The sequence below is a fragment of the Urocitellus parryii genome, chromosome 6, assembly GCF_045843805.1.
Source record: "Urocitellus parryii isolate mUroPar1 chromosome 6, mUroPar1.hap1, whole genome shotgun sequence".
Classification (NCBI taxonomy): domain Eukaryota; kingdom Metazoa; phylum Chordata; class Mammalia; order Rodentia; family Sciuridae; genus Urocitellus; species Urocitellus parryii.
This window is the reverse complement of record NC_135536.1, coordinates 82613072-82626058: the sequence shown is the minus strand read 5'-3', so window position 1 is coordinate 82626058 and position 12987 is coordinate 82613072. Positions and strand designations below refer to the sequence as shown.

Below are 12987 nucleotides of genomic sequence, written 5' to 3'. Positions count from 1 at the left end.
TTAGGGTAATGATGTCCATCTCATTCCATCATCCTTCTTACCCCCATGCCCCCTTCCTTCCCCTCCCTCCCCTTTACCCTATCCAAAGTTTCTCCATTTCTCCCATGCTGCCCACCCCACCCACCCTCCATTATGGATCAGCATCCACTAACCACAAAGAACATTTGGCATTTGGTTTTTTGGGATTGGCTTACTTCACTTATCATCATATTCTTCAACTCCATCCATTTACCTGCAAATGCCATGACTTTATTCTCTTTTAATGCTGAGTAATATTCCATTGTGTATATATACCACAGTTTCTTTATCCCTTCATCTGTTGAAGGTCATCTAGGTTGCTTCCACAGTTCAGCTTTTGTGAATTGAGCTGCTATAAACATTGATGTGGCTGTGTCCCTGTAGTATGATGTTTTTAAGTCCTTTGGGTATACACCGAGGAGTGGGATAGCTGGGTCAAATGGTGGTTCCATTCCAAGTTCTCTAAGAAATCTCCATACTGTTTTCCAGATTGCCAGCCATCATCTCTTATTGTGACTTGCAGCCCTGGGTTAAGGAACTTGAACACTAAGTAGGGAAAAGGGACAAAAAGTTAGAATGTTTATCTGCAACATATTAGGATGAAAGCTGGGAGCCTGCTGTGTGGATCACACAATCACCACTGAAATAGTTATGTCCCAGAGAAGATGTCACCTGTCAGCCATACTTGATCTGGCCTTCCTTTGAGGGGCAGGCAGGATGCAGGTCATGGGCACTGGGTCATGGGTTTAGGCAGGAAGAAGTGAATAGAAACATACTTTTAAATCAGTATGTGTTGCATACAGAGTGATTTGGGTTGGGGGTAGTTGGGAAGGCTGGACACATACCAGGCTGTCACCAAGTTGCTCTATGTAAGCACCTGTGGGGACAGGGTCACATGTTTGGTATCACGCAGGTCTCAAGCTCACCCAAGGAAGCTCCTGCCTCCTGTAGTCTATCTGCTCCTTCGCACCTTTCCTTGCAGATAAAAGGTCTGCCCCAATTCTGGGCACACTGACAATGGTGTGGTAATGGCATTGGGTGGGAGGGAGATTGGCTCTTTGTTTTGGTGTTGGTTGAGTATGTGCATGGACAGCATCAACACCACTGGGATTTCAGGGGATGGAGAAGGTGGGTATTTCCTCACACTCAGCAGTTCTGTCTCTTCCTCAGCACATGCCAAATAATCTGTAAGATGGATCTTTCCTCCAGGGGCTGCACCTTTTCCAGATGGCTTCACCTGGACCCATTGGATCATAAGCTCCTAGAGGGTCAGATACAGACCTCTCACTGCACTTTGGAGTATCTTCAGTTCCCAGAATTGGGTGGTTTGTCTTGCAGAGGGAAGAGAATTTTCCCACTGGCCTTGACTTGGCCATGACAGAGTGACACCCAGTGGCTGAAATGACTGTTGCAATGGCCCTTCCAGTAGGGAGCTCCTGGCACTGCCTGTCATTTCGCCCTTTAGCCTCTCCAAGTTTTCTTTGCATGATGCAGAGATTGTGGCTGCAGGAACAGCCAGTCCAGGCTGCTGGCCTAAAGTGAGGCCCAGGCCCAGGGGACCTTCCTGATGCCATTTTTCTGTACACAGAACAGCAGGCCTGTGTCAACAAGCCCTGCATGGTTTGGATGAAATGTGAGTGACTAACGCCTTCCACCCACACAGTGGGGACGGGTGGGCCTGCAGGGAGGGACTCCTTTGCTGATAGCTTCCAAGCACCCTCGCCTGTCATCTCCTGAATGGAACCAGAGGTTCTCTTCTCCCTCTGCAGCTTTCTTGACTTTCTTTATCCTTCAACAGATGACGGGAGGGACCATTTTCTGAGTTTGTCCAGACTCTGAATAGTCCTTGGTCACTGAAGTGTGTAAAAACATGGCAACAATGCAGGTGCTATTGTCTGGAAATGCTTCCAAAGGAAGGGGAAAGGGGCGGTCATTCTGACAGTATAGGATCCATCATACTAATTTGGAAGGATTTTTAGGATTTTTTTTTTCATATGTGGTCAGTCAATCGTTTTTGGCAGCCGGCTCTCATTTCACTAGGTCTGTATACAGCACACTGGAGTCTGTTAAGTGCCTCTGGCCTTTTTTACAGGCAGAGTTTTGGTGCCTGGGGGTCTGGACCTCAGACAGGCAAGACGTGCCTGCAGTCAGGGAGTGGTCAGCTCACTCCTAGCTCGCCAGCTCAGAGGAGTGAGTTCTCAATGCCTGTGCCCCCTCCTGCAGCCTGCCTTCCCAACCAGGCCTTCTCCTGACCCTGCCTCAGTGTGTTCATGCTCCAGGTAGGGGCAGATCACCTCTCTGGCCCTTTGTGAGGGCTCAGGGGCATGTGTGAATGTCCCTCAGTCTCTCTCCTGTGCAGCCCCAGGGGCTGAGAGGCAACTGACAGGAAGTCCTGCTGCTCTTTCAGGAAGCGCCCACTCTGATGGAGAAGCAGCAGTAAGAATGAGGGTCTCTTGGGTTTCAGGTTCCGCTCTTTCTGGGCCATTTGTTATGTCTAGGAGCAGATCTATAAATAGAGCTCATTCAGTGGAGGGAAAATGCTAATAATCCAGATGCATGGATAAGCCCAGATCACTGGTGTGGAGCTTTGGTGGATGATGAGAGAGGTACATGTGACACCTACCCTGGTACTTTGCACCCCTCTCAGAAGTTTTCCACGCAGCAGCCTGTCACCCACAGGGCAGACCTCGTTAAGCAGATCAGCTTTTCTCTTATATCACACTAGTACTTAGAATATGCCTCCATGACGTTTTAGTAATTCATATTGTAGTACCAAGAGTTTCTTTCCTCATTCTATCAATCTGCTATGGAAACTATAGAATCTGGGGGGAAGCACCTCAAAGCTCACCAGTGTTCAACATTATGTTTGAAATGGATAATTGAGATATAATGAAAAGGATAGAAATACTATAGTACCTAGAAAAGGGCACACAAAATTGAGTAATGGTGTTCTACGAGAAAGGAACTGATGTGCCAGACACCTAATAGGTTATTATTTTATCCTCAGAAATACTGTGTGGATGATTCAATTTTACAAGGGAAATTTGAAGTTTAGAGTAGGTGAGCAACATGCCCAGATTGGAGACCTAACAGACTTGGAATCTGGATTCCAAATCATATAAGGTTTACACTCTCAGCACTTTTGATATTTGGGTTGGAAACTTCTCTGCTGAATGGGGCTGCATTCCTGGCCTCTATCCTCCCTACAAATTTGGATACCAAAAATGTCTCCAGATATTGTCTAATATCATCTGTGGGTCAAATCACTTTCTGTTAAAAACCATGGATCTGAGGGCTTTATTTATTTATTTATTTATTTATTGCCATTGTACTTTCTAAGGACATTTTGGGTAACTTAGTTGGGTAACTTAACATTTTGGGTAACTATGGTTTAGTTGTTTAATTTTTTTCCAATTATGAAAGTAATAAAAGCCATTATGAACCATTTAGGAAAAAAATAAAGAGCATTTATAATCTTACTACCTACCTTCTTTCAACATTTGGTTTTGTTTTCTTCTAGTCTCTTTTTCTTTTTCTTTCTTTATTTATTTGTTATACATGACAGTATAATGTATTTCAATTCATAGTGCATATATAGAGCACATTTTTTCCTGTCTCCGGTTGTACACTAAGTAGAGTCACACCATTTGTGTCTTCATACATGTACTTAGGGTAATGATGTCCTTCTCATTCCACCATCTTTTCTATTCCCATGCCCTTCCCCTCCCTTCCTTTTGCCCTATCTAAAATTCCTCCATTCCTCCCATGCTCCCCAGCCCCCATTATGGATCAGCATCCACATTTCAGAGAAAACATTCAGCATTTTGTTTTTTGGGATTGGCTAACTTCACTTAGCATGAGGTCCTCCAACTCCACCCATTTTCCTGCAAATGCCATGATTTTATTTTCTTTTAATGCTGAGTAATATTCCATTGTGTATGTATACCATAGTTTCTTTATCCATTTATCTACTGAAGGGCATCTAGTTTGGTTCCACAGTTTAGTTATTGTGAATTGTGCTGCTATAAACATTGATGTGACTGCATCACTGTAGTATGCTGTTTTTAAGTCCTTTGGGTATAGACCAAGGAGTGGGATAGCTGGGTCAAATGGTGGTTCCATTCCAAGTTCCATTTCCAAGGAATCTCCATACTTCTTTTCATATTGGTTGTACCAATTTGCAGTCTCACCAGCAGTGAATGAGTGTGTCTTTTTTCCCACATCCTCGCCAACATCAGGTCTCTTTTTCTATGCATACGTTCAGTTTTTCTTTTTTTCCTCTTTGTTTATATGTAACTTTAAAATTTATTCTGTAAATACTTTTTTCTGCATTTTTATACTTAATATTATAGCAAGACCCTTTCATGTATCATAACAAATCAATGACATTATTTTTATCAACTGCATTATACCCTATTACAGGTGTGTATCATGATACTTCAGTATTCCCCAAATATTTGGATATTTAGATATTTTCCAGTTTACCTCCATCATAAACATTGCTTTGTTGACCATATCTGCACATAAACCTTTATGTAGACTCTTGCTAAATAAATCCTCTAAGATATATATTTCCATGAAAAGCCTCCATTTCCTACCTACCATCAGACTGGACTCTGTAAATGTTGCACCAGTGTAGCTGCTCTCTCTGTTCATGGGCAGCTTGTCTAATTTGTTATGTATGAATGGTTAAAAAAAATTTTAGTTTGATAGGCAAATTGTTTAAATTTGTTTTTATTTGATTACCAACAAAACAACGTTTTTTGTTCTATTACATAGATATTTGCTTTACTTATTCTCAAGTATTTGGGTTTTCTTTTAGTTTTATTGATTTTATTTTATTTTTTTAAATACACAACAGCGGAATGCATTACAACTCTTATTACACATATAGAGTACAGTTTTTCATATCTTTGTATATAGAGTATGTTCACGCCAATTCATGCCTTTATACATGTACTTTGTGGGGTTTTTTTGCATTACAACTCTTATTACACAATTTTTCATATCTCTGTTTATATATACCACAATTTTTCCATAACTCTGTTTATATATAAAGTATGATGACACCCAATTCGAGTCTTCACACATGTACTTTGGATAATGATGTCCATCACATTCCACTGTGAACAAGATGCACAATTCTTTATTAGGTTTGATTGTACCTAACCCATTTAAGACTTTCTACTTTTGCATTTTCACATGCAGAATTATAACTGAAGTTATTTAAGTGTTTTAGCAGCAGTAGATGATTTGGGGCAAGACACAGGAGACAAGATGCAAGGGAATTCTGTATAAGTTGGAGACTACCTAACTAGAGATAACCTGTCTGAAATCAAAAGGGAGGAATGGCTTGTGTGTGAGGTCCACAAATGGCCCCAGAGCAGGTAGTGCAGGGGGCTCTGCCTGGAATTTCCTGTGGTGGCCACCAGGTGGCACCATCGACCCGGGATGATTTGATTTCTCGCGCAGGAGGACCAGAAGAAGTTACTGGAGAGTGGTCATGAGAGAGGTGGTGAGTGAGTGCCATTCACACACCTAGGACATTCACTGGTTGGGCATTTGTAATTAACCTGGCAATGATCATGAGTTGATATGGTTCACCTGTGGGTATGTGTGGAGAGGGAAAGGAAGATTAAGGTTTTTTTTTTTTTAACATTTATTTTTTAGTTGTGGATGGACACAATACCTTTATTTTATTTTTACATGGTGCTGAGGATCGAACCCATTGCCTCAGGCATGCTAGGCAAGCGCTCTACCTCTGAGCCACAACCCCAGCCCTATGGGCTTTTTTTTTTTTTAAAGAAATTATGATGATAGCTTTATGGGTATAATTTACATATTATACAATTCACCCATCTTAAGTATACAATCTCCTGGATTTTAGTATATTCACATAACAACAACCAATTTTAGAACATTTTTATCACCTCAAAAAGAAACCACATCCCCTTAGCCATCCCCCCTTCTATACCCTCTTTTCTCTTCTCCTCAATCTCGAATCTTTCTGTGTCTGTGAATTTATTTTTAACATTTCATATAAATGAATCATATAATAGGTAGTCTTTTGTGACAGGGCTGTTGCCTGACTGTTACTACTTGCCTTAGCCCATACTACCCCAGCCTGATTTTGTGGCAGGAGGCATGAGGGTAGCTAAGCAGGTTATTTCAAGTGATAGGCATTTCCAGACATTAGGACAGAAAAATCTACCTACAATAATGATTTTTCCCACCTAACAGGTCATCAGAATCAGCTGGTAAACTTTTAAAATGAAAGTTTCCTTGCCCAGATCTCTCCAAGAATTCAAATTTGGTAATTCTGGGCAGTGAGGTTTGCTTAGGACTGTGTGTGTGCCCGTGCTCCTCTGGTGATTTTGAGATTGCTTGGCTGTCAGCAGTAGGAATCAAATAGTGAAGAAAAGGAAACCTGGTTTTGAATGGAGGCATGAGAAGAAGAAAGTGGCCTTTCTCTGTCTACTGGTTGTATCTGCAGCAGCTTCAAATCCAGCACCTCTTGTGCAGGCTGCCATGCTGGTTCATGTCAGATCAACATCTTTGACTGAGCATGACAACAGTGCATATTTGAAGGCCATCAAAACCGATGACTTCAGTGTTATTTGCCATTCAGCTGGCAAATATCTCAATGCAGTATAGTAGAAAGAATACTTAAGGGCTGGGGATGTGGCTCAAGCGGTAGCGCGCTCGCCTGGCATGGGTGCGGCCCGGGTTCGATCCTCAGCACCACATACCAACAAAGATGTTGTGTCTGCCGAAAACTAAAAAATAAATATTAAAACTCTCACTCTCTCACTCTCTCTTTTAAAAAAAAAAAAAAGAAAGAATACTTAATTTGTTTGAAGCTTGCCAGGTTATTCCACTGCCGAGTTCCTGAGATACTGTGCGCATCCAGAGAGAGTGGATGTGAGATGTGATGTGCTGCACAAATTATCAAGGGACAAGATGAGTGTTTAAAGAGGCGTCTTGTTTGCCTGCCTTATTTCATAGTAGAGAAAATAGTAGAGGCCCCAGAGGTAAAACTCTTCACTGAATGTCACACACCAGCTGTTGGTAGTGGCCAGCATGAGGACCGGGAGTCACAGCCTTTGCTTCCTCTTTTTTCCCCATGTTTTACTTCCCTACATCCTTTTCTTTTGGGATCTGGGGAATCATATCCAATCACCTTTCATTTTTAGAAATGAGGAGACCCAGGCCTAATTTGTCCATGGTTATAGAGCTAATTGACTTATATTTCCTTTGGCTGGGTAGGAGTTAAAATAATGACAGATGAAGAATCTAAGACGGTACTCACATATGATTTTTAGAACATCCCAAAGAAGATTCAAATATGGTGAGGCCTGAAGCTTATGCAATTTAGAAAAGCCCTCTTTAATAAAATAATACAAGACCAGGGATGGTAGCACATGTCCGTAATCCAAGCAACTTGGGAAGCTGAGGCAGGAGGATTCCAAGTTTGAAACCAGCCTCGGCAACCCTAATCAACTTAGTGAGACCCTGTCTCAAAAAGGTGGCGGGGGTAGGGGGCAGTGCTGGGGCTGCTGCTCAGTAGTCAAGTGCCCCTGGGTTCATTCCCTGGTACCAAAAATATAAAAAGTAATGCAAAACCAAAAATACCAAATTAGGTCTAGAACCTTGGAAATACTCTGTACAAATGAGGGATTAATTTACTTCACTGTAAATCCACCTCTTGGAACAACAAGGAAGTCCCAAATCATGTGAGTTCTGCTAGATTTTAATTTGTATGAATAATACCTGTCTTTCCAAATACGACTTAGTTCCCTCCACCTCACAGAACAGAGGCTGTTCCATCAACAAAGTGATGTGCACCTGTTACATGTAAGGAAACTTCGAGGTCAGGAGGCTGCTGACTAACTCAGGAGATGAGGCAGGAAGGCAGAGATAGACACCCCACTCCCTTCCCCACTGTGGTCTAGGCCAGGGATGGCTGAGGGACCCATCTCTATTTGTGTCTCCAGTTTTGGTCTCAGAGAGTCTTCTTCACATAGTTATCATTCTTACTCTGCCCATCAGAGGGGAGGTGGCTGTTGTCATGAGGAAAACCCTTTGGGGTTTTTTGGAGTAAAAACTTGTCAAGATTTACATGACATTTTTTTGATTAACCCCCCCCCCCAAAAAAAAAAAAAAAAAAAAAAAACTCTCTTAAATCTCAAATTACTGACTTCAAATGACACATTAAAGTGCTTTTATACATCAAGGCCACTTTTCCCCAAACTGTGTCTAATGCCACTGAAATAATTAAAATAACAAGAGTAACCTGGATAATCTATGCCTATTCTCAAAGAATGTATTTTAATTCCTTTTGGTAAAATAACATCTTTATCTGATTCTGTTTGTTTAAATAATTGCAGTAGTATTGTCTTTTTTCCTTTTAAAACCTTGTTTCTGCCACCTTCTGAAAGATACAACATGGAGTTAGAGATATCGAGGCTCAAGAGGGGAGCTAGGTTACTTGAGGGGTTTTTATTATGTTTGCTTTATTTCATGTTTTTATTGTTACCTTTAGTTTTATTGAATTCCTGTGGAGGAGAGGGGACTTAGAGCTGTGAACTCAAAGTCCCTTTAAGTAAAACCAAGCACAGTCCTCTGATGAGCATTTCCCTTGACTGCTGGGAGGGATGGCCGCGCTCTGGTGCCATCTCAGGCTCATTGCTTCTCATGGCAGTTTTACTGTCACTCGGAAATGAGCGTCCTGAAACCTTAAAGCACAGGGGGGCATTAAAACCCCAGCAGGTTTACAACAGCCCCTTGAAGCGCAGGGCGGAGGGTTCCAGAGCCCACAGTTTGAGGAGCGGCTGGTCAATTCTGATGTCACACCAGTCCCATCACTGGGGTGTCTCTCCCTGTTCGTTCTGAATCACGGATTCAAACATCCTCAAAAACTCTTCCCGGGTAATTCCAAGACTCTTAACACATCGATTCTAAGGAAAAAAATGAACAAATATCCAGAGGAATAGAAGTGTATTTAGGATATGGTTTTAATTAAAAATTTTGAGTTTTCCTTCTCAAAATTGAGTATGAACCATTAAAAATGGGAAAAAAAGAAAAAAACCTCTGAGTATAAAAGCAATAAAAGCCATTATTACCACTGAAGACTTTGATTTTTTTTTTTTTTTGTACAGGGGATTGAACTCAGGGCATTTAACCACTGAGCCACGTCCCCAGCCCTTTTTAATATTTTACTTAGAGTTAGGGTCTTGCTGAGTTACTTACTGCCTTGCTAAGTTGCTGAGACTGACTTGGAACTCTCGATCCTCTTGTCTCAACCTCCCTAGCTGCTGCAATTACAGATGGATGCCACGGTGAGATTTTGAATCTTCTAATAAAAAAAAAAAATTGCTCTTCTCTTTCCCAAGTTGTACTTCTTAATAACACAAGGGAATTGAGTCATGGCTATAGCTTTAAAGTGCTAACCATGACATACATAGGAATGCATCCTATAGATGCACAGGCACATACTATCAGCCTGCAGAACAGTGCAGAACATATCTTCTAGTGAAGGGACCGGTAAAGAAACAGGGAGCTGGTTGGAGTCACCTGGATGCTTACTTTCTCCACAGTTACCTTGAGTCTACCCAGATTGCTAGTTATTAAGGTCTGTTTACCTCCATCCCACTCAGTTGGTCCTTTGACTATTTTTCTGATCATGAACCCCTCAATCCAAGGAAAAAGAATAAAATATTAAGTGCTACGCTTGTACCAGTCAGTCTTCTCAATGAAGAACAGGGGTGACCCTGTTTCATAGAGAAGATAAGTTGTTCAGGATCACCTATGTTTTTCAGTTTCATAGAGCTCATGAAATATAAAATGATGACCACAGCTAACTTTCATTAAACACCTTATATTTTTCCACAATTCATGAAAAAAGCTTTAAAAGGACTATTTTATATTTTAACCTCATATCAACCTCCTGTGGTTGAAATTATGTGTATCATCGTTTTACAGACATGATCATGCAGCCAGTATGATGGGGCCAACATTCAAACTGAGGCAGCTGGTTTGCAGAGACTGCACTTTGGGTCATCAAACTGAGTCTCCTGTCTTCCTGTCTGTCCATCCAGTATTTTGTCACCAGCCCCATGAGCTCCTGAGCACTCAAAATATGTCTGGTTTAAATTGCATTGGGCTACAAGCAAAACCCAAGCACCATATTTTAAAAACAGTATGAAAACATGCAAAATGCCTCATTGGTATTTTTTCATATCAATTACATGTTGAAATGACAATAACTTGATAATAATAAAATAAACTATTAAATTTAATTTCACATATTTTTAATTTTTTGAAATGAGGTTAGTAGACAATTTTAAATTATATATGAGGTACACATTGTATTTCTCTCAGATAGTGCTTCTATATACTATTCCAAAATAGTTTATAGAGACTAAACTTTTCTTAGGCCAACATCATTTCTCATCAGAGGATAGAGAGGTTGAAGCCAACCTTAAATGTAAGGCTGGGGTTGTTTATAAATTTTAATTGCTTATGCTTTCTTTAACCCTACAATCATGTGTGGGCAAGGGAGATTGCCTCTTTTATGGTTCAGAATATATATATATATATATATATATATATATATATATATATATATATTATATATATATATTCTTTTCAATGTCTGCATGGGATGCTTCACCTGCTAAGATGTCCCTCTTCTATCCACTATGGTATGAATCACTTAAGCTTTCCACACAGCTGTGTGACCCCCTTGAATCTGTCTCCTACAATGTGTTATTGGATCCTAGCTCCAGGTACGGAGCCTGACAGAAAAGTGATTCTTAGTGGGTAGCCAGCATTTTTTGTTTGTTTCTTTGTTGTTATGTTCTCAGTTACTATCAACAGGCAGCAATTACTTGGATCCAAAAGGAACAAGTGGGGAATATTTGTGTGAGATGGGAATACAGACCAGAAAAACATTACCAGAGGTTCATAGAGTCTCTATTCTTCTCCCAGTCACATGCCCTCCCCTCCTCAGGCTGGAATTTTTTTAAAAAGGTCATGACTGCTAGAAACTCAGACACAGAAAAGCATGTCCTACAAGAAAGGTCAGTGTGTCCAAAACAAATGTTTATTCTAGCTATCTGTGGCAGCTTTGGACAGAGCAAGGGAAATAGGAGACTGATAATTAATGCAGGTACCAATTTGTAAGGTTGAGTGAGAAAATGTTCTTTGCCATGGCCCAGAGGCCTTCCCTGGCCTAAATTGAGTCCCCCTGCTTAGGCTACAGACACAGGTAGGGGACTGATGTGATGAAATAATTACATGCTTAAGCCACATACCTCCCAGCCAGTGCTAGAGACGCTCCTCTGATCAGAGATAACCTACAAGAAGGGGACTTTCAGCACCAGGCCCTGCCACCTCCTGCCTCCTTCCCAGCCAGGATGGGCACATCTTCTTGCCTTCTCCGTAACTGTTTTCCCACTAGCCTGCTTCTCCTGGCTTGATAGAGACCATTAAAGAACTTTGTGAGACAGAGGGTCACCCCCTCTCCCATGGAGTCTTGTTGGAAGTCATCTGCTGGCTCACCCATTCATGCTTTCCTATTTACCAAGCTTCTTCATAGCTCTGCCTTTGTGTTGGAAGCCATCCTTCGGACGCATGACCATTGATTATTTATGAGCTTCTTACACCTGGTTTGGCCTCGGAGATTCTGCCTTTGTTGATTGTGCCTGCCTACCAGGACAGTCACTGCTGTTACCCTTTCTCCTTATCTGAGGACCTCATAGAACCTGCACCCAACAGAGCCTGCTTGTCTTTTTTGCAGTTCTGGGGAACTGAATCCCAGCCCTTGAGCATGCTAGGTAAATGCTCTATCACTAAGCCACATCCTGCTTGTCTTTTTAGCTGATAAAACGGAGGGCCTGGGATCCTGTTATTGAAATTGCTACTTTAAAATCATTACCTCAGAAGTCCTGTAAGTTGCAAATTTATTTCACAGGAGCAGAGCCCACATATTAATTAGCACTCATTGTCATGGTGGTAGAGAACCTTAAACAGAGGAATGACCCTCAAGACTTGTCATGTCATTGGGAGCAGAGCAGCTGACAAAGGATGTTGTTAGTAAGAGCAGGTTCAGAAAGAACGGTTGAGGGGGTGGGGTAGATAGTCGGAGGCAATCTAGTGCCATGTGGAATCAGATGCCAGTGACCCAAATTCATACTTTGACCTTTCACCAGTTTTGCCCAGATTCTCACCTAATCCCAAACACCACCACCACAATTTTGTTTTGTTACCTTTTCAGCAATAACTGATACCTCAACTTAAGCTCCACTCTGACCCCCAGCTAGATCATATAATTTCAGCAAGAATCATAGAATAAAGTTCTTAAAGGACCCAAAATGGGCCTTAACCTCAATATGAAGATACACTTTTCCTCCACATAAATTGATGGGTTAAGACTTCATTTCAGGCAGCAAATAAGAGTTAAATTAAGAAGCCAGAAGTGCTATTGCAAATTATCTATTGAAATGGCTTTCCCCCCATCCTAAAACCTGCCAGATTTGCTAGTATCTCCAAAATGCCTTGTTCCAAATTATTGTATTTTATTCTTTGGATTTGTGTATGTGTTGGGGGAGGGGAGGGGCTTGTGGTGACTGCAGGGAAATTGGTTCAACTCATAGAATAAAATTTGAACTTTTGCAAATGAGTAAACAGCCAAAACAAACACTCTTTGGAAAAAAAATACACATTTTCTCCTTTTGAAAAACAAGCAATGCCTAAGCAAAATACCTTAAAAGTGAACTAAAAAGCTTTTCTAAAATAAACAACTCTGCTTGTGATCCTAAATTGGGACCACATGTAGATGTGAAAGCTGCAAATGCTGTATGCTTAAGACTGTGTTTCTGCTTCTACTCTTTGCGTGCCTCCAAGTAGATGATGATAATGTTGCCCTTGGTCCCAAAGGAGCCTGAGCTTTTTGGATCCTTGGGTTGG

At 41.3% G+C, this 12987-nt stretch overlaps 1 protein-coding gene across 1 annotated transcript in view; it reads left to right on the top strand.

Moving 5' to 3' along the window:
* Nucleotides 1–12987, top strand: part of Scg5 (secretogranin V) — a 55122-nt gene that overhangs the window by 15987 nt on the left and 26148 nt on the right. The gene's annotated exons all lie outside the window — the stretch shown is intronic.